Source organism: Theropithecus gelada, chromosome 1 (genome assembly GCF_003255815.1).
Source record: "Theropithecus gelada isolate Dixy chromosome 1, Tgel_1.0, whole genome shotgun sequence".
Lineage (NCBI taxonomy): Eukaryota > Metazoa > Chordata > Mammalia > Primates > Cercopithecidae > Theropithecus > Theropithecus gelada.
In genome coordinates this window covers 109,816,869-109,843,167 of record NC_037668.1, presented here as the reverse complement: position 1 = coordinate 109,843,167, position 26,299 = coordinate 109,816,869, and the positions used below count along the sequence as shown (strand labels likewise).

General features: G+C 35.2%; 1 protein-coding gene and 1 pseudogene across 6 annotated transcripts in view; both read right to left on the bottom strand.

The window, feature by feature from the left end:
* ADGRL2 (adhesion G protein-coupled receptor L2) overlaps positions 1 to 26,299 on the bottom strand; it is a 195,553-nt gene that overhangs the window by 112,516 nt on the left and 56,738 nt on the right. The gene's annotated exons all lie outside the window — the stretch shown is intronic.
* On the bottom strand, positions 1,581 to 2,954 carry LOC112629763 (annotated as a pseudogene). Its single transcript, XR_003120751.1, has one exon. The product of XR_003120751.1 is annotated as a negative elongation factor E pseudogene (transcript).

Below are 26,299 nucleotides of genomic sequence, written 5' to 3'. Positions count from 1 at the left end.
TAAAACCGAAAAAAAAAAAAAAAAAAAAAAAAAAAAAAAGATACACTCAGGAAAAAAGGAGGGATGGCATGTGATTTCTAGCAAGTTTCACACTCAGTGAAAGGAAATGGAGAAAAGGAAAAAACAAATTAATCTAGTATTCACTGAGCACCACTTAGGTGTTCTAACATTCTTAGAAGATTTGGGGAAAGATTAAACAAAATATTGTCTTCACCTTGTATACTCTGAGGTCTACGGGGGAAGCAAAGAAACAGATGGAAACATCACCAATCCATACAAGGAAGGATATATAAGTAAATATTCAATTATGTGGTGCAGACTGTAAGCGGTGTAGGATGACAGTAAAGCAAGACTAATGAGAACTGGAGTTGTAAAATATATTATGAAGGAAGGCAGATCTCAGCTTACCCTGGCAGGATGAGCAGAAATAACAGAGAGGATAACCATAAGCAGAAATAACAGAGAGGATAACCATAAGGGCAGGTTTCTTTCTTTTTTCAGTACTATTTGTAACAACTTGAAAATAAAAGCATTTTGATTAAACGATTTCAAACGTGAACATGGGATCAATATTTGAAGTACTCAGTGAATTAATGCCTTACCAAAAATATATATACAAAAAGTTCTAGCAAAAATTTTGAGTCCCATATCTACCAATTCCCCTACCATTCATAACAATATATAATTTCACACTTCTGCATACAAACCTGTTTATCCTATATTATGCAATATGAGTATACTGGCATTTCAAACAAATATAGGAAGAAATGGGGTGGGATGAGAAATAACACCACAATGTTTAAGACAAATATTCCACTTCGCTGGTTAAAGTAGGGATTTGAGAGGGAAGGACAAAAAGATACTGATAGAGGCAGGGGACAGCCAAATGCCTAGGCAGATAGGGAAAGACTCTCAGTTAAGAAAGAACTTAAGGCTGACTTAATTTTTCATCTCTGTACAAATTAGAAAAGGTTGTCTCACATATTTCACCCTTAAGAAGAGAAAAAAATGTCCAACTATTTGAGAACTCCAAAAACAGATGGAGTATCTGAGGCAAATAATATGCTAGAAAGCATTCCAGTAAGGGCTCCTATAAGAATATTCAAATGATCACTCTTTGAAAAAGGCAACACAGCAGGACATTGCTTTAGATACAGTGAGATAACCAGAAGAATTATAATTTCCATTGTTCAGATGAGGATCCAAAATACAACTTATTTACTGAGGATCCAAAATCCAATTTATTTATTTATTTATTTATTTATAATGTCTCACTTTGTCGCCCAGATTGGAGCGCAGTGACAAGATCTTGGCTCACTGCAACCTCTGCCTCCTGGATTCAAGTGATTCTTGTGCCTCAGCCACCTGAGTAGCAGGGATTACAGGTGAGTACCACCACGCCCGGTTAATTTTTGTAATTTTAATAGAGACACGGTTTCACCACATTAGCCAGGCTGGTCTCAAACTCCTGGCCCTCAGGACTCCTGGCCTCAAGTTACTGGCCCGCCTTGGCCTCCCAAAGTGCTAGGATTACAGGTGTGAGCCACCACGCCAAGCCCATACAACATATTTAAACGACCTGTTTTTCTTTTTTTTTTTTTTTTTTTAAGCTTCCACGTCAGTGTTTTACTGAGACCAGCATTGGGGCATATGAGGCACAAGGAATCCAGCTCTGTTCCCTAGAAGCCATCCACAAGGTTTTCCTTGTAGACGTCATCACTCTAGACAATCTGGGTCCTCTTGCCCCGGTGGCAACCCTTAGGGCTGTTCTGGACAGCAAGGGAGCCCCAGACAGACTTGCCAGTAGCGGCATCCAGCATGGGTTGTTTCCCGGCTATGTTGGCTTTGAGCTGTACAGACTCCACCAGGGTCCCGTTGAGCTCAGCAACCGCCTGATCTGCTGACTCCATCTTTTCATAGGTGACGAAGGCACAGTTTCTGGGTGAGTCCATGGAGAGGTCAATGATGTTTCCAAAAGGAGAGAAGGCCCCACAGAGAAGGGCAGGCATCAAGTCTTCTCCATATACATAGAGTATTCCCTTTCCTAGGGGCTCGCGGTTCAAGGAATGAGTCCGACCTGCGGAAAGGACCCTCTCGGTCTCGGTCTCAATGCCGCTCCGGATCCCAATCCCTGTCCGGTTCCCGGTCTCGATCTCGGTCTCGATCTCGATCCCGATCCCGATCTCTGTCCCGTTCCCGGTCTCGATCTCGATCCCGATCCCGATCCCTGTCCTGCCCTCGGTCTCTATCTCGATCCCGGTCTCGATCCCGCTCCGGATCTCGGTCTCTGTCCCGGTTCCTCTCATGGTTGCGGCTTCGGGGAGGGGAGGCTGAGGAGTGGCCACCACTGCGTTCTTCAGAGCCCCAGTCAAAGCTTCGAGGGGACCATCACCAGCCCCTGGGCCCTCTGCCTCTTCTCCATCTGGCCCTAGTTCTCAAAGTCGATCACTAGAAAACACAAGGCTTTCATACAGAGATTTCCTCTAGGGAGGTCTGGATGACTCTCACAGGTCATCATCAGCAGATACGCTCCTCTGGAACGGCTGGAAAGTGGGGACTGGTCCCTTCTCGGGGTCCTTTAACTTCCCCTCAAGGGTTCGAGAACGCTTGAAGCCTGAGTTCTTGGTCTCAGCCTTGATGGCACTGATGGCTCCTGACTTCACAAGCTGCTTTGCCTGCTCTGTTGCTGTGGCTGTGTCCACGACAGGCTGCTCTGATAGTGAGCGTTTGACACCGCCTTGGCTGGTTGTGCTGCTGCTACTTTGCTTCTTCAGAGTCAGCAGTGCCTTTTTCTTTTTCTTGAGTTTGTTGAATTTCTTCTGCAGAGCCTCTTCTTCCTCGCTCAGTCCGGAAGCCACCAACATGGTGGCTCCTGAGGGGGCGGCCACTGCAGGCCCCACGGTCTCCGGCCGCGCCCGCGCTGGCCGCTCATAGCGGGCTCACAACGATGACCTCAACGACCTGTTTTTGTTCACAGTGCTAGTAATTAGAAGGAATGCAAATCGAATTCTGATATTTTATATTTTGGTTTCTATTATCACTTGATTTTTTCAGAAGAATAAATAATATTATAAAGAATACTCATTATAATAACTTCCTTCTTTCTCATAAATCTACTTGGCTCACTTAGGCAAATACTTTTTTTTAATTGATCACCAACCAAATAGCTGTAACACTTCAAAAAAAGGACTTAAGAGCTGTCTAAGCCAACTTGCTAATGTTCTAGTTGGGGAAATGATCTAAGTGACTGCCCAAAGATACACAGCAATTCAGTGACAGAGAAAGTTCAAAACAAATAATTTAAACTGTGATGATCCTAGTTCTTCAAACACTACTTCTAAGTATTCTTAGATTTTTTTTTCCTGAGCTTGCTCGCTAATTACTCTGTGTTTTAAGCATACTACAGTTTCTCCAGCTTATTTCCCAATCACATAGGGATCCAATTCTACTCATATGTTGCATTTCTAAATGTACAATGCTACTTTGTCTGGTCCTAGAATTAAAATAATTCAATAGTCTCTAAACTAATCTTTTTATCAGAGTTACAGATCATTCATTAAAGGGCACGAAGAAGATACATGATTTTCATATTTGATTTTCATTTCATTGTTTGCTAGGCTAACATATTCGTTTAAAAATATATTCAAGGTATTTTTAAATGTTTTAGGGGAAGTATCTTCTTTCAGAATGTATACACGTTTTAAAACAAATGCCATCTTTTGATATGAACTAATTAAACTAGAATCCAGTACAACCAAAATACTACCGTAGCATATAATTTGTGTCTTTTTAGAAAAGAAATATTCCTAGTGTGTTCAAGAAAAGACTATAAATCATTACACTGTGTTTATTTCATATTTCCCATGATACCATTTACTCTAGCTTTTAGCCTTTTATGTGACATTGAGCCATTTTGCAGTTATAAAACAGTTGAAAAGAATGACCTGTTAATTTGACAGGGACGCATTATAATATCTCTCTCTGGCACTATAATATTTTAATTTCTTTTCTGAAGACAAACCAGTTGGAAAGTGACCATCTGCTAGTATGTTAGTATTATTTAGGCAAAGTAATGAACAAATGTCCTCCTTTGCAGTAAGAAGAAGATGACTAAATGAAAGAAATCCAGGGTGAACAACTGAAACAGATTGATTCAATGCCAAGTAAAATGCCTTTTTCATTATTTACTTACAACTCAAACAACAGCATTTTAAAACATGCATTGATAGTATAAATAAATCTTCTGAAATCTACTTTTTACACTCACCCAAGAAATATATTACAAAGCAAACAATTAAAAATAAAACTTCCTATCAATTCTTCTAATTTCTTCAACATCTATTTAAACATAGATAGGCTGTCCCCATCATAAATACCTTTCAAACATGTGATTTCAAAAATGTAAACACAGTAACTTAAATTTCTCAGGTTGCTATTTTTTTCATGTATTTTGAAACATTTTCCAAAAATATATGCCATCCACATTCAATGAGTTAAGAGATATTTATTTACCAATAAATTATTACAGGAATGTCAAATTAATTAATAAATAGATATCTGATCTTAATTATGGGTAATTTCTCTGTATGTATAAATGTGGATCCTACAGTAAGTGCATAAGCTGTGTACCTAATGAGAAACTCCTTCATGTTAGATACGTTAAGGGAAAAGAGCAAAGCATGTCACTGAAATACTCTTCTTGTGCCTGAGGGAAGTTCTTTGAACATGAAAGATTTGCATACTTGGAAAGCTATGGCTTCCCTGAATCTCTGGAAAGCTTACCAGATGAGAGTAAACTTACGAAACTGTAGTCCAATTTTTAGGAGCAGAAACTATAAATGCTTATTCATTACAACTGCATAGTATTCTAGTATAGCAAACAAATGGAAAATTATGGATTTTTATAATAAACATTCGTAGCCAGTTTTTTAAAAATCTGTAAACATGAATTTACTGAGATTTGTCTTTCAAATAAGATTAAACTGGCTATGTCAACCCTGACTTATGATTAACACCTGATAAACATTTTAAACGGATTTAATTGCTATTAAGCAGATAAGTCACACTCAATAACTTCTAAAGGTAAGGTATCCATATAACTACCTATAAATGGCAGTAGCTAGGTTTCTTTTAAGGTCTATCTCTAACTTGCCTTCCCCAAAATACCAAGAGCTTTTATTTTTATTTTTTAACAAAGCAAGGTTTTTAAAGCAAACAACCACCAAAAACAAACAAACAAACAAAAAAGCCATGTTTTGCATGTATTGTTCCCAGGTTTAATTTCAGTAAAATGTGGCTCTAAAAATAAATGTGATACATGCTACATAATTAAATATTCCTGGTTCATTCAGGTCAAACTAGGAATGTGTGTTGTTTTTTGAGTATCTCCAGAACCCCAAGTACACACACATTAAAATACTGAAACAATTTACTGGCTCCTTCCATGACTTAACACTGATGTAGCATCTTACTATACGTATCAGGCAAGATTCTCAGTACTTTATGAATAATATTATAATTCCTTTAATCCTCCTAATAGTAATATTTTAATCCTCATTTTAAAGATATATAAAACAAAGCAAGAGAGGTTAAGTGGCCCAAGGTTATGAATAGAAGAACTGTGATTCAGACTTATTCAGACTAGCTCTAGATTATGCTCACAGCACTATGTTATGCCACCTTAGTCATGTCAATCGCAGCAATAAATTTTAATGCACAGAGGTAAAGGCAAATATTCTTAAGTGGGAAAGTCAATCCTGAGAAATATATACTGCTTTATGCCACCCTGACGTGAGAATATCTATTAAAACAAAATGTTGTTAATTCATGGACACTTCAATACAAAACTATTAAAAAGGATGGCCAGGGAGACAGGAATAGGAGTTAATATTATAGAATGAGGGGTTGGGCAGGAGTGGTTAAGATGAGCACTCAGAGATTCCTGGCTCAGGGAAGGGATCTAATCTACTTTGAATTCCACTACATTAGAAAACCGAGGTTGTTGATAAACCTCAGCCACTGGCAGTCCACAGCTTGGAAACTATGGCTAAAAGTTTTTGAAGCTGAACTTCCACAAGTAGATTTAGCTGTGTAAAAGCTAAAGGTAGGGAATAACAATAAATGTCAAGAAATCTTAATAATTTTTCTCTAGTTTGAGGATTTGAGTTACCTGGATTCTGTCACTAAATTACTACCTTACCCTGAACAAAAACATCAAGTCTTGAACTACTCTGCATCTGATCCTTCGAGTCACAAATTAGGGTGTTGGATTATTAGCTTCAGAAAGCCCTAACTTCTACAAGTCTTTAACTTAGTCACTCTAGTTAAACAAGTACTTATTGATAGCCAGGTAACTCTACTTATTAATACATGAAAAGCTCTGTTAAGTACAAATCAGGGAGTTCTCTAGTGGTTTGAAAGGATTTAACAGAATCAGTGGAAACAGTAATTTTATAGCACATAGAATGAGTGTAAAAGGTCACATATTGTCTAGTATTATTAAGAGGTTTATAGGAAATTAAAATACTACAGATTACAATGTAAAGATATATCATAAAAACAAATATTGGGATTCTTAAGTATTATTTCATGACAGAGTATATATAAAATTATGATAAAAATAAATGATAAAAGGTATTTAACTTACGAGTATCCTCTTCAAAAAATATTTCAGAAATACATTCAAAGCATATAATAAAACCAATCTTAATTCCACTTTCGACCAGGCATCAAAAACTCTACATTTTTAATGTATTTATTTCATATAAAGTCTTATATGAAATATAAAGCACTGATAACTCTTTAAAAAATATTCTAAAAATTAGCTCAAGTATGGTAACTTTGGTAAAATGTCCAACTTTTTACAATACCTTAACCATTTATTGAAAAGCCAAAACATGATAATTCTCAAGGTCTAGACTCTTAGAAGTAGACTTGTTTTACAAGCACTTTTCATACAGTATTCTCCTTATGCACTTTAAAAAGTTGAACTACTATAGCAAATGCATAATTGATTTATAAGGGAAAAAGTTCAAGTGAAGGACATACTATTAACTGTGCATTAGAGAGACGGGGTGGAGGAAAATGTATCTCTCTGGAACATTTTGAAAGCAATGATTACAAAAATGCAAATGCCAGATACAGGTGATGCTTTCCACTTCACAGCAGCACCTAAGTCACACACAAACCCTAAGCCCCCTCCAAAAACAATAACAAAAGGACAGACTACATATCAAGCTACAAATAAAAGGCAAGTGTTTTTCCATTATGGACATGTAAGAAGAGTGCTACACTTAATTAGTATTTTAAAGAGTAAGATTTAACTGTTGTTCCAAATTTATCCAAGTACATCAAGAATCTGGTCACAACATGGTACAATATAAATAGATTCAAACATATCACAGTTAAAAATCCTACATAACAATGAACAATGCTATTAACAATCTAATGGAATATAACATACTCATAATGTTTCTGTCACTGAAAAGCATTAGAAAGCTGTTTTAATCAAATTTTGCTTCCTAAATTCTGAAATTCTGTATTTTGTTAAATGACAGAAATAGATCTTTATTTTCCTATACATTTTTCATCCCAAACCCATACGAATAACTACTCCAGTCACTCAGTTTTCAACCCAACACTATAAGACAAGCATTATTAGGGAAGCGGGCCGGCAGTTGTTCACTCTGTCATATCCCTTTAATGCAACTCTGATTTGCCTTTGTTCTGACGGTAGCAAACAACTACTTAAAAATGACCCAGCATCACTGGGCTACCTCCCATTATTCCACACTTTTGTTTGACAAGGTCACTTGCAGCAGAGATTTTGGGGAGAAAGCGTGTGCAGCCTATAGAAATAAGAGTTTAAGACACAGGCAACCCAGCCATTTTTCCTCTGGCAGCACAAGCAAATTAAAACTTAAAAAAGAAGGTCAGGTACAGTAGCTCACACCGGTAATCCCAGCACGTTGGGAGGCTGAGGCGGGTGAATCACCTAAGGCCAAGAGTTTGAGACCAGCCTGACCAATGTGGTGAGACCTGTCTCTACTAAAAATGCAAAAATTAGCTGGGCATGGTGGTGTGTGCCTGTAATCACAGCTACTAGAGAGGCTGAAGCAGGAGTATCGCTTGAACCCAGGAGGTGGAGGTTGCAGTAAGCTGAAATGGCGCCACTGTACTCTAGCCTGGGCTACAGAGCAAGACTCCATCTACAAAAAAAAAAAAAAAAAGAAGAAGAAGAAATGAAAGGGAGACGAGAGGAGGGGAGGGGAGGGGAGGAGGCAAGACAAGACAGACAGACAGACAGACAGACAGACAGACAGACAGAAAGAAAGAAAGAAAGAAAGAAAGAAAGAAAGAGAGAGACAGAAGGAAGGAAAGGAAGGAAGGGGGAGAGAGAAAGAAAGAAAAGAAAAGAAAAGAAAAGGAAAGAAAGAAGAAAGGAAGGAAGGAAGGCAGGAAGGAAGGAAGGAAAGAAGGAAAGAAGGAAGGAAGGAAGGATTGATTGATTCAGGAAGAAAGCAAGTGGAGAAACATTTCGGAAAAACTCAAGGATACACTTTCAGCTTTATCTTGGTTTTAACTTTCAATAAAAATTTAATTTATGACTAATTTCATTAAGAGGAAAACAGACAGGTACCTCTAAGTACCTTCATAATTCCATCAACTTCATAATTCCATCAGATGTTGACTGTTACTTTTGATAAATTTTACACAATATATAAATCAATCTGAAACTTATAGGTAAAATGTTTAATCAATATTCCGCCAAGGTTCCAAAAGGTACAACTGACACTATAAAGCAAGGGTCCCCTTTAATTTTCAGCTTGACCTATGATCTTCGGAAGGGCTTAAAGCTACATTACAATTTCATACAATTAAGTTGTTTCCAAAGGGAGCCATGAAGACTGAAATGGCAAGTTTTCAATGCCATGGAAGAATGTGAAGAAGGAATGTTGCAGGAGCTACCCAACCAAAACAAATCATGATTTTGTGATTTTGAAAGTTTATGAGTGGGAAAAGATCTAAGAAACTCTTTACACATTTTTAGGATAAAACTCTCTAAACATGACATAGAAATCTGAAGTTAAATAGTTATTGACAAATATTTATCACTCCTCCATCTTTTTTACCTACATATATAATTAGAGAGCTTTGTAAATTTTTCATCTTGATATGTAACCATCAGAAGGAATATGAGTCAATAGTAAATTTCAATATTTTATTAATGCTTAACTAAAATAAAACAAATTCTTTTCAGCAACTTTGGCACTTTGGATGTGTTTGTTGGTAAGAATTAGATATTTCCATATGAGGGGTGGGACTAAGAATCAATTGATTACACCTTAATTGACCTCATTTTCTATTCAAAGATTATGATAATATTAATAGAATATACTATTCAAGTTTTTAAATAATTTCCAGCCTCCCTCCATCCAACATGATCAGCAGATTTTACCAGTTCTTGTCTCATGTGGAAGGAATTTCAATTCTAAAACTGTTCTGATTACCATAGCTGGGTTGATGTTATATACCTTGTAAGGGCTACTCCATTTTCTGTAATTCTTAGCCATACACTCTGATCTATCATTTATAATGTTCAAGTAAAATGGGTTTTTTACATTTCAGTCAGAATTACCTCTTTACTGTCAAAACACATTTACAAAGTACCAAATTTATAGACATAAAGAAATAAGTATTATAACTAAACTGTATTCAAATTATCCAGTGCTAACAAGTATTCACATAGTAAAAAAATAAAAAGAGGCTAATGATAATCCTTTATGACAGCCTTCACTTTCACAGAAAGATTTAAACACTCTTGTAGTTCACTATTAAGAGTATAGGACAGAAGATTTTCAGTTTCATTTATATTCAAAGCAGAGAAATCACCAAAACTCATTTACATCTCTCCATTTTCCTTACAGCACGTTAACAGCAGGTGGTCAATACCATTTCGGAACTAGGTAGGTGGCTTAAAATGACTTTACATGTCAAGAGCCTGAATTAAAAACAAACGTGAGCTTTAACTTCATTTTCATTTTAATCTACATTCTATATACTGATTTCATACTATAAATTTGCTCATTTTAATCCATGTTCTTCAGAAAGTTAAGTATTATTTAAGCTGATATAGCTGAAAAAAGCCAGTAAGAAATTGTGTTTCTGATATTCATATTTAACTTTACTTATTTTTGCGCACAACAAACCTTTTAGCTCTCCTTTATACTGATGAACACTAAAAGACATTAACACCATCACAATAGGAAAATCATGACTATACTGTTTATGTACTAGTCCTTAAAAATCCAGAAAAATATCTATGTAGATATGTATAGCTAAGTGTCCTCTCTTGATAATGAGTTTTTAGAAATAATGATATAAAATAATTAAAATAATTTCCAAGGGCATATGCCTCCTTCTACTTAGTCTGACATGTGAGTATTACATCAGCCAAACTGAAACACAAAAGTCCAATCAGCACCAACATTTGATTAATCTCTCTCTGATTATCAGAGAGATTAATTTGTCCAGTGACAAATTAATACTTAAAATCAATGAGAAATGAGGTAAGAGCTATTGAAATATGTGAACTGAAAAGTATATTTTATTTTTCATCTTTCAGCAATAATATAGTCACTTATGTTTACCATCTGACTAGACAATAACACTGTCTTCAATCCTAAGCCAAAAGAACAAAGCTGGAGGCATCATGCTACCTGACTTCAAACTATAGTGCAAGGCTACAGTCACCAAAACAGCATGGTACTGGTACCAAAACAGAGATATAGACCAATGGAACAGAACAGAGCCCTCAGAAATAATACCACACATCTACAACCAACTGATCTTTGACAAACCTAACAAAAACAAGAAATGGGGAAAGGATTCCCTAATTAATAAATAGTGCTGGGAAAACTGGCTAGCCATATGTAGAAAGCTGAAACTGGATCCTTTCCTTACATCTTATATAAAACTTAATTCAAGATGGATTAGACTTAAATGTCAGACCTAAAACCATAAAAACCCTAGAAGAAAACCTAGGCAATACCATTCAGGACATAGGCATGGGCAAAGACTTAATGCCTAAAACACCAAAAGCAATAGCAACAAAAGCCAAAATTGACAAATGCGATCTAATTAAACTAAAGAGTTTCTGCACTGCAAAAGAAACTACCATCAGAGTGAACAAGCAACCTACAGAATGGGAGAAAATTTTTGCAATCTACCCATCGGACAAAGGGCTAATATCCACAATCTACAAAGAACTTAAACAAATTTACAAGAAAAAATCAACCCCATCAAAAAGTGGGTGAAGGATATATGACACTTCTCAAAAGAAGACATTTATGCAGCCAACAGACACATGAAACAATGCTCATCATCACTGGTCATCACAGAAATGCAAATCAAAACCACAATGAGATACCACTTCACACCAGTTAGAATGGTGATCATTAAAAAGTCAGGAAACAACAGGAACTGGAGAGGATGTCGAGAAATAGGAACACTTTTACACTGTTGGTGGGACTGTAAACTAGTTCAACCATTGTGGAAGACAGTGTGGCAATTCCTCAGGGATCTAGAACTAGAAATAATACCATTTGACCCAGCCATCCCATTACTGGGTATATACCCAAAGGATTATAAATCATGCTGCTATAAAGACACATGCACACTTATGTTTACTGCAGCACTATTCACGATAGCAAAGACTTGGAACCAACCCAAATGTCCATCAATGATAGATTGGATTAAGAAAATGTGGCACATATACACCATGGAATACTATGCAGCCATAAAAAAGGATGAGTCATGTCCTTTGCGGGGACATGGATGTAGCTGGAAACCATCATTCTGAGCAAATTGTCGCAAGGACAGAAAACCAAACACTGCATATTCTCACTCATAGGTGGGAATTGAACAATGAGAACATTTGGACACAGGATGGGGAACATCACACACGGGCGCACACCAGGGCCTGTCGTGGGGTGGGGACGGGGGGAAGGATAGCATTAGGAGATATACCTAATGTAAATGACGAGTCAACGGGTGCAGCACACCAACATGGCACATGTATACATATGTAACAAACCTGCACGTTGTGTGCATGTACCCTAGAACTTAAAGTATAATAATAAGAAGAAAACAACACTGTCTTCAAAAAAAAGGGAAAGATTAACATCTACTAATGCTTTAGGTAAAGAGTACAAAGTTTTCAAAAAGTAGTTTTATACAAATAATACCAACCACTATAAACACTAAAATTTTCATGAGCAGAAAAATAGAGAACCACACACAAAAAAGTATGTTTTTGGTTGTTTTAACTATGCTAACACATAAATCAATAAAATACAGGTAAAATTCATTTTTATTTCAACAGTATTAATGCCAATAAAAAACAAAAGCTTGACTGTTTCATAATACTTTTTGTCTGCAAAAAATAATTTCATTGTAAGTTCTGGCAACTTATAATGTAGTTTATATTCCTGTATTTTGAAAATAACTTCCTATGCCGATCATTTTCAACTATGTCAAAATTAGATTATCATTATGGGTATAACTCAAAATGTGAAGTTTTAATGTGAAACTGACTAAGATAAAAGTTTCCATATCTACCTTGGTTTTATTTTAAAACTGATCCTTGCAATTTGAGGTGTGACCTTATTAAGTTTCATATTCTGTTCCCATATATCAAAATGCTTCAAGAAAGAATAAACAGGAATATTTAGTTTCGATTTTAGTACATTTAAATGCATGAATGGAGGAGGATCACTGGTCATTCTTGGTGTTTGGACTGACCGTAGATGTGTGAAATAAAATTTAGGGAATCAGGTATTTCAATTTATGTAATTAGGAGCAAATAAAAATGTTTTGTTTTGTTTGCAAATCATCTATTTCAACAAAAGTTGGATTACCAAAAAAAATTATAATAAAATAATGACACTTTATTCTCATGTGTATAGTTTGAATACTTTAGTCTCTTCACAGTTTATAAATAATTCCAGTTTCTCACTGTTCTGAAAATGAAGGGTGAATGTCAGTCACATTGATCATCAAAACTGTTGATTAAATATATGTAAAAAATAAAATATAATTTGTGACTTAAAATTGAGTAATATACATTGTATATTCAGATGCATACTTTATTTTCATGAAAATGTGTAAGTTCTATCTGCAGATATACATACTAATATGTACAAACTTAACCTGAATAATTGGTTGTAACAAGCTAAGTCTTTAATTCCACACAAATCTCATGAGTGTTATTTTTTTGGTTGTTTCGTAAGGAAAATGTGCATTTCCTACTTTTTAAATTTTGACATGATATATAGCGCTACTGTTTAAGATGTACAGCCATTAAACATATTTTACAATGTAGATCAAATAGCTAACAAGTTCTCATAAAGAGATCTGAACACTTAAGTGAATACAAAGGAATTCAAAATTACACTTGACCTCGTTGAAGACTCAACTTAAATCTAAAAAAATTAAATTAAAAAATCTTAACATTTCTACCTAAAGTATGCATCTGAATATACAATGTATATTACTCAATTTTAAGTCACAAATTATATTTTATTTTTTACATATATTTAATCAACAGTTTTGATGATCAATGTGACTGACATTCACCCTTCATTTTCAGAACAGTGAGAAACTGGAATTATTTATAAACTGTGAAGAGACTAAAGTATTCAAACTATACACATATATTAGTACTTTCCTATTACGATGTTTTTATGTGTCTGCTTAGTTATGTTTACAATGGCTGGAAGTCATTACACATGGTGATCTAATACTAACAGGTGGTCAATATTAAGTGGATTTCTTGAAGGAAGGAACAGCAAGATTACAGCCCCCATTAAGAAAATAAACTGATCTGTGTATCTTTTATACTGTAGTTTAAAGTAACATAGTAAGGGCCTTCCAGTCTCTTTTTTTTAAGCGTGTTTTTAAAAATCAGAACTTTGATCAGGTAATAGGTCTAATTTTTTTTATTCTCAACAGTCTTTGAAAATAGCTAAAAAGAAACTTTGAAGGTAAAAAGGAAAAAAAAAAAAAGACCTGGAAAAGTGATTTATAACTATACCTTAACAATAATTTGGTCCTCTTCTATCTAATCAACAACACCAACATTCATCCAGGTTGCACAAGCCAGAAACCCAAGAGTAAGTAATCCTTGACATCACTTCTCCCATCTCCAAGTCTGGCTGATTTCAATGTTTCAAGCATCTCTCTAAACTTTTTTTTTTTTTACACTATCTCTACTGTAGCAAGATAATCCACATATTAATCGTTTATTCTACTGCTCTCACAACATCCTTTCAAATCTCCTGCAAATACTTTACATGCAGTATGAATATCCACATTACACATTCCAATGCATCTTTAGTTACTGAATATGGACAGTATCCTACCTGCGAGTGGCTGAGTAAAACAAAAACAGTATTCCTGCCCAGAGAGAGCCAACATTCTAGTGCAACTAACAGGGACCTTTTCCCCAAAAAAGATGTAAAATAGATAAACAGGTTCACGTTTGTAGTAAGTTCTAATGAAGAAGCAAAGTTAACAGAGTATTGTAGGTATGAATGTTGTAGGGGAGAAGGGTGTTTTAATTGGGAAGGTAGCTTCTCTGAAATAGGAAAAATTAAATATCGTTCTAAAAAAGAAGCTATCATAAGAAGAGAAGGAGACAACGATCCTAGGCAAAGATGTATAAAGATACTGAGACATTTAAAGGAACCAAAATAAGACCAGTATGGCTGAAGCCAGGAGAGCCTACCAAAGGGTAGCTCCATAGCAAGTTGGAGAGAGGATCCAGGGCCAAATTGCTTAGAGTGGTGTGCCTACTGAGGCCACTGAGGGTTTTTAATAGGAAAAGTGATCTAATTTATTTTTCACAAAGTTCACTTTGCTAAGCTATGGGGAATAAATGGAAAAAGAGGTGGACAAAAATGAAAGTAGTCACCGCACAAAGCAACCACCTTTGTAGAACATACTCTATTTGTAATTTAGTTAATGCATGTTTCCCCAACTGCTTAACCAAGTATAAGTTCCATGGAGGCAAGAACTTTGAGTAGTTTTGTTTCAACAGTATTAGTACTGCCTACTGCAATGCCCAGCATATAGCAGTGGCACGGATTTTAACAATAACACCTCTTCAATGTAAAAAGAAAAAGTAACTTTTATCTCACACATGCACACACACACACACGCACACACACACACACACGCGCGCGCGCACACACACACACACACACACACAGCCTTGCCCAAAGTGGAGCTTTTTTATTAAGTGGATTACAATGGCATAACTATTTGTGCCTATACTGATCTACATATTTATCTGGGAGGGTTGCCCGGCTTTTGTCAGATTCTTCAAAGAGTCTATAAGCTCCAAATTTTGAAGAACAACTAACACTGTAAGGTAGAGTTATCATAAGACATAAAGAGATAATAATCTAAAATAGAACAGAAAATGAAATAAAATCTAAGTTCTTCATAAATGGGTAAGTTAACTCCTGATTATTCACACAAATACAGAACAAATACCTTATGAATTAAAATTTTTTTGAATATTACTTGTTTTTGACTTTGCAATGAAGTATTTGGTTTTCCTTTATAAATTTATTTCATTTAGGTACTTAATATTAGCAATTCCATGTAAACAAAAGTAGTTCACAATCATCTTTTTAAAAATCTGATGTTTATAGATAAGAATTAATCTACAGATAATCAGATATTATTTTGCACAGTAATTTAAATACTTTCAAGTACAGAAACATAAAACTCATTCATCAGCTTCAATATTGTTTTTTCTCTCATGTGTCAGTAGAGCTGTCTCCTAACTTCTGACTTTCTGAAACAATCTGAAAAGAGCCACATGGCGTAAGCCCATAAGCACATAGCAACAGCAGTCAGAACACTCCAGGGAAGAAGTTTGGTTCATTTTTATAGACACCCAAAACAGCACTCCTCTTTTCCCATGGGGTTCAATAACAATGCTACGTTGTTCAACAGTATAGCAAAGCACTTTACATACAGGCTTTTTTGGCTGTAATTTTGGGAAAGCAGACATTTCAAAACACTAAGATTTTAGTAATCAAACAACTAATCATAAAAGTAATTTATTAACCAACAGCAAGTAAGATGACTAAGAACATTAGAAAGGACTTTTTATACTACCCACTTTTAAAAGTAACCACTATTTTAAATAACATAAGACCTCAAATTCTTGTGTCTAGAAACATAATGCAATTTTTCTAACTCTGTACAATTTATTTGTAATCACAGATAACTTATATTCCAGTAATGAAGCACTTACTTGCCACGTTAAATTCTGTGCTTTGAGATCACCCTTGCTTAATGTTTGTTAAAAGTCACCTAAGATTCCATGTTATGGACAAGATCCAGAGAGCACCTATTTTATGCACACACCCCAAAAAATCCCATACATCCCCAATATCAGAGATTAGTTTCTTTGGGATAAGATATACAATGAAGTTAATAACTGAATCACTAAGATATGCTTGTAGAAATGAATCCTGTATGAATAATGAAAGATTATCTAGCATTTTGCAAGATACAAAGTTACAAACGTCATCTTAGTAAAACACCATTTCAATAAGAATTTCCAATAATTTTCAGGGAAATTTATATATAACTTATTTTTTCAAAATAACTTTTGCCTGCCACAGTAACAACTCAAATTTAAAACTGAAGGTAAAATTTCAATTATTTATTTTAAACATTCTTTGAGGAAATAGTACGTAATCTCTATTACTTAAAAGGACGCCAGAATATATAAAAAGTTGCATTCATCCACTGAACCAACAGCTACCTACTATACTAATATATGCCAAGTACTATTCTATGAAACAAAACTTTGAGCAAAAAGGAAAATGACAGGTCCCTGTCCTTATATAGAGTTAATAGTGGGAGAGACATAAAAATAAAGTATTTACAGATACTAAGAATGTTAAGAAGAAAATAAGTAGGATGATGTAATTGGGAGGTGCTTTCCATATAATGGCTATGAAAAGCCTCTCTGGGGTTGACATTAATTAGAACCAAGACCTAAAGGATGTGAAAAAGTCAGTGACGTGACAAGCCAAGCAATGAGTTCCAGAGGCAAGAAAAAATGTAACATGTTTTAGAAAGAAGAAAAGAGCATGAAATGTTATTTCTTTCCTGTTCTGCTACGAGAATCAAGGCTTAACAGTATAAACCACGGACTTGAGAAAGGAAGGTTGGATTTTAGTCTCAGCTCTAACTTAGCAGTTATGTGATCTTGGGCAGTAAGTTACAAAACATTTTTAGCCCCTTTTTCTAATCTATTTAATGGAGAAAATAAGATACCTATTTTATGACTGTTGGCATAACAAGTTTTCATCACACAGAAAATGCTCAATTCATTCTTCAAAACTGCTGTCGCTTTTACCTTTCTTAACTTAAAGGATACAAATTGTTTTCTCTTTAAATTTCACAATTATGCAGAACATTTTTAATAAAACTATTTCCAACAAAATTTTCAATGCTACTTAAAATGATCAGGTTTTCATGGACAATTGTGATATAACCCCTCTCTGTCACTTCCCTTTAGGGTGATGAATTGTCTCCCCAGGAGTTCTGTTCTCCTTGTCTGCAGGGCAAGTAGCAAAGGTTACTAACAAAGGCCACTTGACTCCCTGGGTATCTCTCAGGAGAAGTGTACCATTGGCTAAAAACTAGTAATGAAAACTACTAATCTCACATGAGAAAATATAATAAATTAAGAATTAGAGACAATTTTTCTTTCTAGAATAGGTAGCTCCTCATCTGTGGTGGTAAGAGGATATTTTTTAAAAACTTAATCATCTTTAAAGTAGAATTTATGTGAACATTCCATATCCCCAAATAAAACTGACAAGAAATAGCTTCAATGTAGTGAAAGCTGCTGAAATACTTCCAGTTCTAATATTTCACATTTATCTTTATATCAGTAGGAGTCTGACTGGAGATTTCAGACATGGCTGTCATTCAACAACTCTCAATAAAGAAAATGTTGGCCAGTGTCACAACTAGCTTTGTCAACAGTTAGAACTACGTTAAATTTTAGAAAAACAAAGTAATTTAAGGTTAGAGCTTTGGAAATGTACAAGAAATCTGAAAAACAATGGGACACTTTTGCTAACTTAGTCTCTATAAGAGTAAAGCCTGTTTAGTGAATTAAGAGAAAGGGTAGAGACATCAACATATACAGACAATTTGCTACCTACAAAGTGGTACACTGGAAGCCGTAAGGTTTTTTTTTGTTTTTTAGGGGTGCTTGTTTTTGAGACAGAGTCTCGTTCTATCGCCCAGGCTAGAGTGTAGTGGTGTGATCTCAGCTCACTGCAACCTCTGCATTGCGGGCACAAGGGATTCTCCTGCCTCAGTCTCCCAAGTAGCTGGGATTACAGATACCCACCACCATGCCCAGCTAATTTTGTTTGTTTGTTTAGTGGAGATGGAGTTTCGCCATGTTGGCCAGGCTTTTCTCAAACTTCTGACCTCCACACCTCAGCCTCCTAAAGTGCTAGGATTACAGGTGTGAGCCACCATGCCCAGCTTCATAACTTTTAGAAATAAAGTAAAATAGAAAAATCAAATCCAAAGGAGTGGGGAAATCCCATTTTCCAACTTCATCGTAAATATATTTATGATGATTAAAACTTTCATATTAACAGATATAAATGAGGCTATCAAATTAAATAGAAACAATGCAATAATTATTTGATTTAAAAAAAAATTACCGTTAATATGTCATTGGTCGATTCATTCTTAGGTGCAGTATTCTGGACATGTCAATAATAGCTATTTGGGTGTGGGGAAAGGATTGTTCTAGACACTGTTTCAATGTTGTAGAAATTACATTCACTTTTTTTCTAAATCAGAAATAGGTCCTCACTAAATATATACGTATTTGCCAACTGATATGCTGACTTCAGACACATGACTTGGCACTTAATTCCCCATTTAAAAAAAACAGCATGCTTGACAATTCTGAGGCTCACATCGAGTCTCTTATAATTGATGGATACACAGAATTAAGCCATGAAATATACTGAAACTTACTACTAGGAACACTTATGACTGTTACGGTAAGATTGTTGGCCCATATCTATGCTAAATATGTCCATAATAAAGTATAAAATTAAAATATCTGAAATGCTAAAAATTTAACGTGGTTTTCATAATTTTAGCGTCTATAAAGAAAAATTAAATTCTAGCATTTTTAGCTCTTCCTCCACAATAGATTACCACTTAGTATCAGAAAATTGTAATTATTTTTAATGTTGTTCCAATAAACACTTAAAATTGTTGAAAAATAAAATATCTACTGCTCTTCAGATTAATTCAATTCTTGATACTAAGGAATTACAGGAGTCTAGGGTGCTGTAAAACTTGTGACACATAATTCAGTAAGTTTGGGTTAGATGTATTGACTTTAATCTCTTTCTGCAGCTAAACACGTACAAATCAACTATCTATCTTTGAGTGTGAGAAAATATGCTCTTTTATTCTGTAGCTTGCTCTCAATATGATACCTGGTTTCTTGGGGTCACCCCTTAATTAGCCCTAAAACACTTAAATCTCATTTTATACCAAATCAAATTTAAATAACAGCAAGATCCTAAGGTTTCCCATCATCTGCCTGCCATCTTTTCATCAGCTCACTACAACCCACTCTCAGCAACAATCACAGGAGGGAGTCACTTTATTTAGGGCAAAGAGTCCTCAAGTTAGGGGGGTAGGATAGTGGAGCAAAGAGATTGCCAACCATGATTTTAGAGAGTTTTTTCAGTTTCTGAAAAAGGATCGTTTCTGGGACCATCATAAAGCCTGAGGACCCTTGGGCAATATTATGCAATATTTAGGAAGCAACAGGGAAATGCAGCAACCAAGCAACCAAGTTCCAACAATGGTTATGGTTTGGGTGCCTCCAAAGCTTATAAGACGAACCTGAATGAAGATGAACCTGAGCTGTCTGTTGCCCACCCTCAACTCATATATGACAAGGCCCAAAGTGAGAAGGCAACCAATCCTGCAAAGATCAATAGCATGGGAACCAAACAACCAGGTTTCTAATTCATGTCTGACACCAGTTAGCATCGTCTAACTTCACTGCACTGTTAGATCTCCCATAAAATTTTAAAAAACCTTTGTCTTTAAAAAGTCTATACAGAATATTCCCTTGAAAAAGTATAAGTATGATGCCAAAAATCATATTCTCAGCCTTCCAGTGTTTGTTCATTTTTTGTGACTTAGTATGCAGAAACCAGTATTATGCTTACGTATTTGGTTTTATGGGGAATTTAATTTTTCAAAACACATTTTGGTTTCGAAAAAACTTTTCTTGTTTACAATAGTGTGAATGGGGTACGAATCATTCACTCATTCACTCCTCCAACAGTTATTATCTCCTCTGTATCAGACGCTTTTTGTTGCATGGGAGACACTGGTAGAGGCGAAAGTGGTAAGTAAACTTGCTTGGTAAAAGAGTAAAAGTACTACAAAAAACTAAATATTCTTCTTCTTTCCCTAGAGTTTATAAATACAAATCCAGCAACCAAAAAAAAAAAAAAAGGGCTTACTCATGTTCTATTGGCATAGTCATCTGCTGGGAAATTCATTTTTTCATTAATCCATTCATTCATTCCTTCATTCATAAGTGGCAAAGTCATGGTACCTGCTTTTGTTAAGATGTAACAAGGCCATGTAAGACTAGCTTTGAATCAAGATCTGTTATCTTAATATTAGATATCAATACAGAGTCATTGGCTAAATGAAAAGAGTACTTACCTAGTAACTGCCAGAGTTGATAGGGGCTAAAATTTATAGGCCACAAATTAAAAGGGCCGCAAGAGCTACCCCCTAAAAGTGGTTGGCTCATTATGAATCAGTTGTGTTTTTTGTTTTTTTCTGGGAAATTTACTCATAACGTAAAAACAGTATGTCTAATCTATTCTTTAAAATTATCTATTTTTGAAACTTAAGAAGTTTTATGTCTCATCTATTTTAGTCTCTCTTTTAAATTCCTTAATAACTAACATATTAGGTGTACACATTATAATCTGACATTTTACCATATTAATTTTCTATAACCTTTAGTTACAAATTTTGCTTGTTTTAACTTCAGCAAGCAAAACAAAATTTCAGAGTAAATATAATATTTCTTTTATTATGAAGTATCTTCAGCCGTATTCTACGATGACAAAAAAGACTGATGTAATTGAGAAAACAAATTAAAAATTATTCTATAACAAAATAACACATAATGAAAAATATTTAAGGATTAAACCAAGCAAATTCATGTATTTTTGTTTTTTTGTTTTTTCATTTTTTTTCTTTTGCGATGGAGTCTTGCTCTGTCGCCCAGGCTGGAGTGTGGTGGTGCAATCTCAACTCACTGCAGCCTCCACCTCCCAGGTTCAAGCAATTCTCCTGCCTCAGCCTCCCGAGTCTGGGATAACAGGCAAGCGCCACCACAACTGGCTAGTTTTCGTATTTTTAGTAAAAACAGGGTTTCACCATGTTGGCCAGGCTGGTCTCAAACTCTTGACCTCAAGTGATCAGCCTGCCTCAGCCTCCCAAAAGGCTGGGAAAACAGGCGTGAGCCACTGTGCGTGGCCCATGTGTTTATTGATAAAGAACGGCATTAAATGTTAAAAGACATTTTAGAATTGATACTGACAGAATCAGTAAAACATAAATTTCTCTTAGTATAACTTTGCGCAGTAACATCTTTAGTCAAACATATGGAACATAATGGAACCTGCCATGATATTCTGACATCTCTTATAAAGAGCTAGATGAATTTCTTAAATTAACTTAATATTATTGAAATCATTAAAACCTTTACAAAACTAGCAATGATAAAAATACTTTGCTACTTTATCATCCAATTAAAGTATCAGTGAGGCCGGATGCAGTGCTCATGCCTGTAATCCCAGCACTCTGGGAGGTCAAGGTGGGTGGATCACCTGAGGTCAGGAGTTTGAAACCAGCCTGACCAATGTGGTGAAACCCCACCTCTACTAAAAATACAAAAATTAACCAGGCCTGGTGGCAGGCGCCTGTATTCCCAGCTAGTTGGGAGGCTGAGGCAGGAGAATCACTTGAACCCACCCAGTAGGTGGAGCTTGCAGTGAGCCGACATCACTGCCATTGCACTCCAGCCTGGGCGACAAGAACAAAACTCTGTCTTAAAAAAAAAAAAAAAAAAAAGTCAGTGAAATATGTACATATCCTAAATTAATAAGGACATGTAACAAAAATTATCAAAATAGGCCAAAGTTATGCAACTGGACAACTGCATACTTAAGAACAATCACCTATCACATGCTGAAAGTAGTTTCATAAGATAAAATCAAAAACAATAAAGAATAAAAAGAAAACTAAAGGCAAGGAAAATTTTAAAGTTAGAAGCAAATATTCTCCTATAGTAGAATAACTTTATTTCACGGCTGGAAGTCAGCATAAATATTGGCCCCCTTCTAAAATAATTTCTTAATCTTTAAGATAAGGGAGCTTGAACCAGAGAAAGTAACTAATTGACACAAAGGTAGACTCAGAGAATCCAAAATCCCAAATCTTGGATTCCTAGAAATTACATTTCCCCAAAGTACCTTTTGTGTCAGGTTACTATGGGGTATTTTTCCAATTAACAGAGACCTAAGTGACTGAACTCATACATTACATGAATTATAAAATTTGCTAGTGATAGTGCATATTTAAAATTTTAATGTACACTTAAAAATACTTGAGGCCAGGTGCAGTGGCTCACACTTAATTCCAGCACTTTGGGAAGTCAAGGCAGGAGGATCATCAGAAGTCAGGAATTCAAAACAAGCTTGGGCAACACAGAGAAACCCTGTCTCTACAAAAATAGGAAATGAATAAATAAAATAAAAATAAAAGTCTTTTAAAAAAATAATTCAAAGGAATTACCTGTTAGTCTTTAAAATATGGAATACCAGTCAAGTGTTTTTTTTGTTTTGTTTTGTTTTTGAGATGAAGTCTCACTCTGTTGCCAGGCTGGTACCAGTACAGTGGCACAATCTCGGCTCACTGCAACCTCTGCCTCCCAGGATCAAGCTATTTCCTGCCTCAGCCTCCTGAGTAGCTGGGATTACAGGCACTCGCCACTACGTCCAGCTGATTTTTTATATTTTTAGTAGAGACGGGGTTTCACTATGTTGGTCAAGCTGGTTTGGAACTCCTGACCTTGTGATTCGCCCGCCTGGGCCTCCCAAAGTGCTGGAATTCCATGTGTGAGCCACCACACCTGGCCCGTTTTTTATGGAAAAAAACAGTGAAACGTTTCAAGAAAATGTCAGTTTCTGGAAGTAAGGATTTCTAATAATTTTTCATTTTCTTTCCAATTTTCTATGATGTCTGAATTTGCTTAGGACTTAATAAAGTCCTTAAAAATGTTTTCATTTCAAAAAGCCTCATAAAAAAATTAAAGTATAAATGACATAAAATGATTATTAACTAAATAACATTAACAATTTTATTTCAGGGCCAAGCACGATGACACACGTCTGTAATCCCAGCACTTTAGGAGGCCAAGGTGGGTGGATCGCTTGAACTCAGGATTTTGAGCCTAGCCTGGGAAATATGGCAAGACCCTGTCTCTACAAAAAAAATACAAAAATGGTGGAGGTTGCAGTGAGCAGAAATCATGCCACTGCACACCAGCCTGGGCCACAGAGTGAGACCCTGTCTCAAAAAAAAAAAAAAAGGAAAAAAAAAGTTTTATTCTATGGTCATTTTACTTACATGAGAATTTCTAATATAGAAGAACAAAACAAACTACAATATTCAACACTCAAAATACACTACACAATGAGATAAAACAGCACTGAATTGACATAATGATTTAAACAACACTATTTCTTTTCATACAAATAAATACATGTATACAAAACCATGTCAGAACTGAAGTGGTTAATGTTTTAAAATAATCTGATGCTCAAATTATTAAAATGTAAAACTCAGTGACAAAATTTTCCTTTACCATCTTAAACTGTCCATTTTTTTCAACCTTTAATAGTAGCATCTTCTTAATCTTTCTAGTTATCGAATAATGTGAATGTTCAAACATGATTACTTAAATTCTAAACAATTTTATAGAGGTATATATCAAAATTACATTTACTCAATCAACACTGTCCAATATGTAGAAAAAATAAATAATAGCTGTCATACGAGCATAAAATGGCATGTTAACATGCCGTAACATAAAAATTCCATAGTAGGCTGAAAATAAACCACAGCCAATAGGAAATAAGCACTCTAAATTACAAATGGCACACTTTGTATTACATTCGGGAAAAAAATGGTAAATATGTCTACATTTTGGTGTCTTTTATGTTTACATTTTGCAAAGGATTTTTTTTTTCAGGACCTTTATACTTGCTATCATTTTTACAGTGTGCTAAATTTTCATGGTTCCTGATATAAGTACTCAACCCCAATTCTGATACTTCAAGAAAAAACACCAAGTCAAATACTGACCCTGTGCAGTCTGTTCAAGCTGAACATCTAAACAGGTAAGGATGCATCATGTTTAGGAAGACAGCAAAAATAGGAATAAGAAATACACTGTCTTAAGTCTTGGTTCTAAACATTTTTATATCACCTTTGTTCTTGCCCTAAGAGGAATTTTACAGGAACAGTAAAATGATATTCATTGTCCTTAGTTTCAGTTCTTCACACCACCAATTACCAAAAAAGTTGTATTTAGTAAAAAATATAAAAACATAGCATTTGCTAAATGAAATAACAAATGACTTCATGAATAAATCAAATCAAGGAATAGTAGTACTATAGGCTCAGTTATTAATTTTATATCCTATGTGTTATTGGATCTGGCTTTCCTTATTGTGACATGCCTTTATAGAATTTCAAATTTTATGTATGTAGCCTTAATCTAAACCAACACTGCTATTATCCCCAAAAGAATAATACTGAGTTTCAGTGGCCAGAACTAACTGCTTATACCTCAGTGTTAGAGATTATATAATATTCAACTCTTATCCTCTCTGATTTCTAGTCTTATCTGCGCTGGTCCAAATGTAGTCATTTTTAACTTTTCCTATTTCCCTAATTGCAACTAATCATAAATTTTAATTTCACATTTGAGATAAAATACATTCTCATACATTTTCTAGGGCCATTCTAAAAATATCAATATAACAATAAAGATTTGGTTGACAGCAGTAAGGATAAAGATTAATTGCTGTATAAATAAGATAAAAATTCTAAGATGATTATATTAATGGGATACACAAGGCAATGATATTCTCTCCAAAAATGCCAGAAAATGGATTTTAAAATTTTTTTGTGTGTATGCAATAATTTATTTAATATTGTCATATACCAAGAACCAAGAAATTTAAAATAAAAAGTGTTATATTCAAATCACAATATAATCTTTCAATTACATATTTATAGATCAGGAACAAAATCCTTTCTATACAGAAGCTGTCAATGGATGCTGATTTGAGAGAAGAAGCTGATATGTGAAAGTTGCCAATAAAAGAACCATCTGTGGGCTGATAAAGGCTTTTCTACTGAGGTGTCTACACAATGCCAAAATATCTAGTCAATGTAATTATAATAGAGAGTTAAGTAAGATGTCTGGCACCAAAGACAAAAACATACGTTGAATGGAACATCTTCCACTTTCTCAATTGGCTGTCTGCAGTAGACCCAGCTCAAGTGTGAACAGTGCTTATACATTTATAAACCTTTAAAGTCATTTCCCTTTTACATATATATGCATTGCTAAAATTATGCATGATTAAACCACAAACACCACAGTATATACATCTAGAAATATCTCAAATCCAAAAATAAAAATGGATTTCCATTATTATGCAAATTGAAAGCATCATGAATTCTGTGTCAGGCATACCTGGGAATGAATCGATCTCATCACTTCATTATTCATTTAACCCTGCCTAAGTCACCTAACTGTGCATAAGTTTTCTTGGCTACAAAAGTAACAAAACAACATAAACCTCACAGAGCTGTTAGAAACATTATCCAGGAGAATGAATAAAAAGCACCTACAAACCCCGTCTCTATTAAGAAATACAAAAAAAAAAACTAGCCGGGCGAGGTGGCGGGCGCCTGTAGTCCCAGCTACTCGGGAGGCTGAGGCCAGAGAATGGCGTGAACCCGGGAGGCGGAGCTTGCAGTGAGCTGAGATCCGGCCACTGCACTCCAGCCTGGGCGACAGAGGGAGACTCCGTCTCAAAAAAAA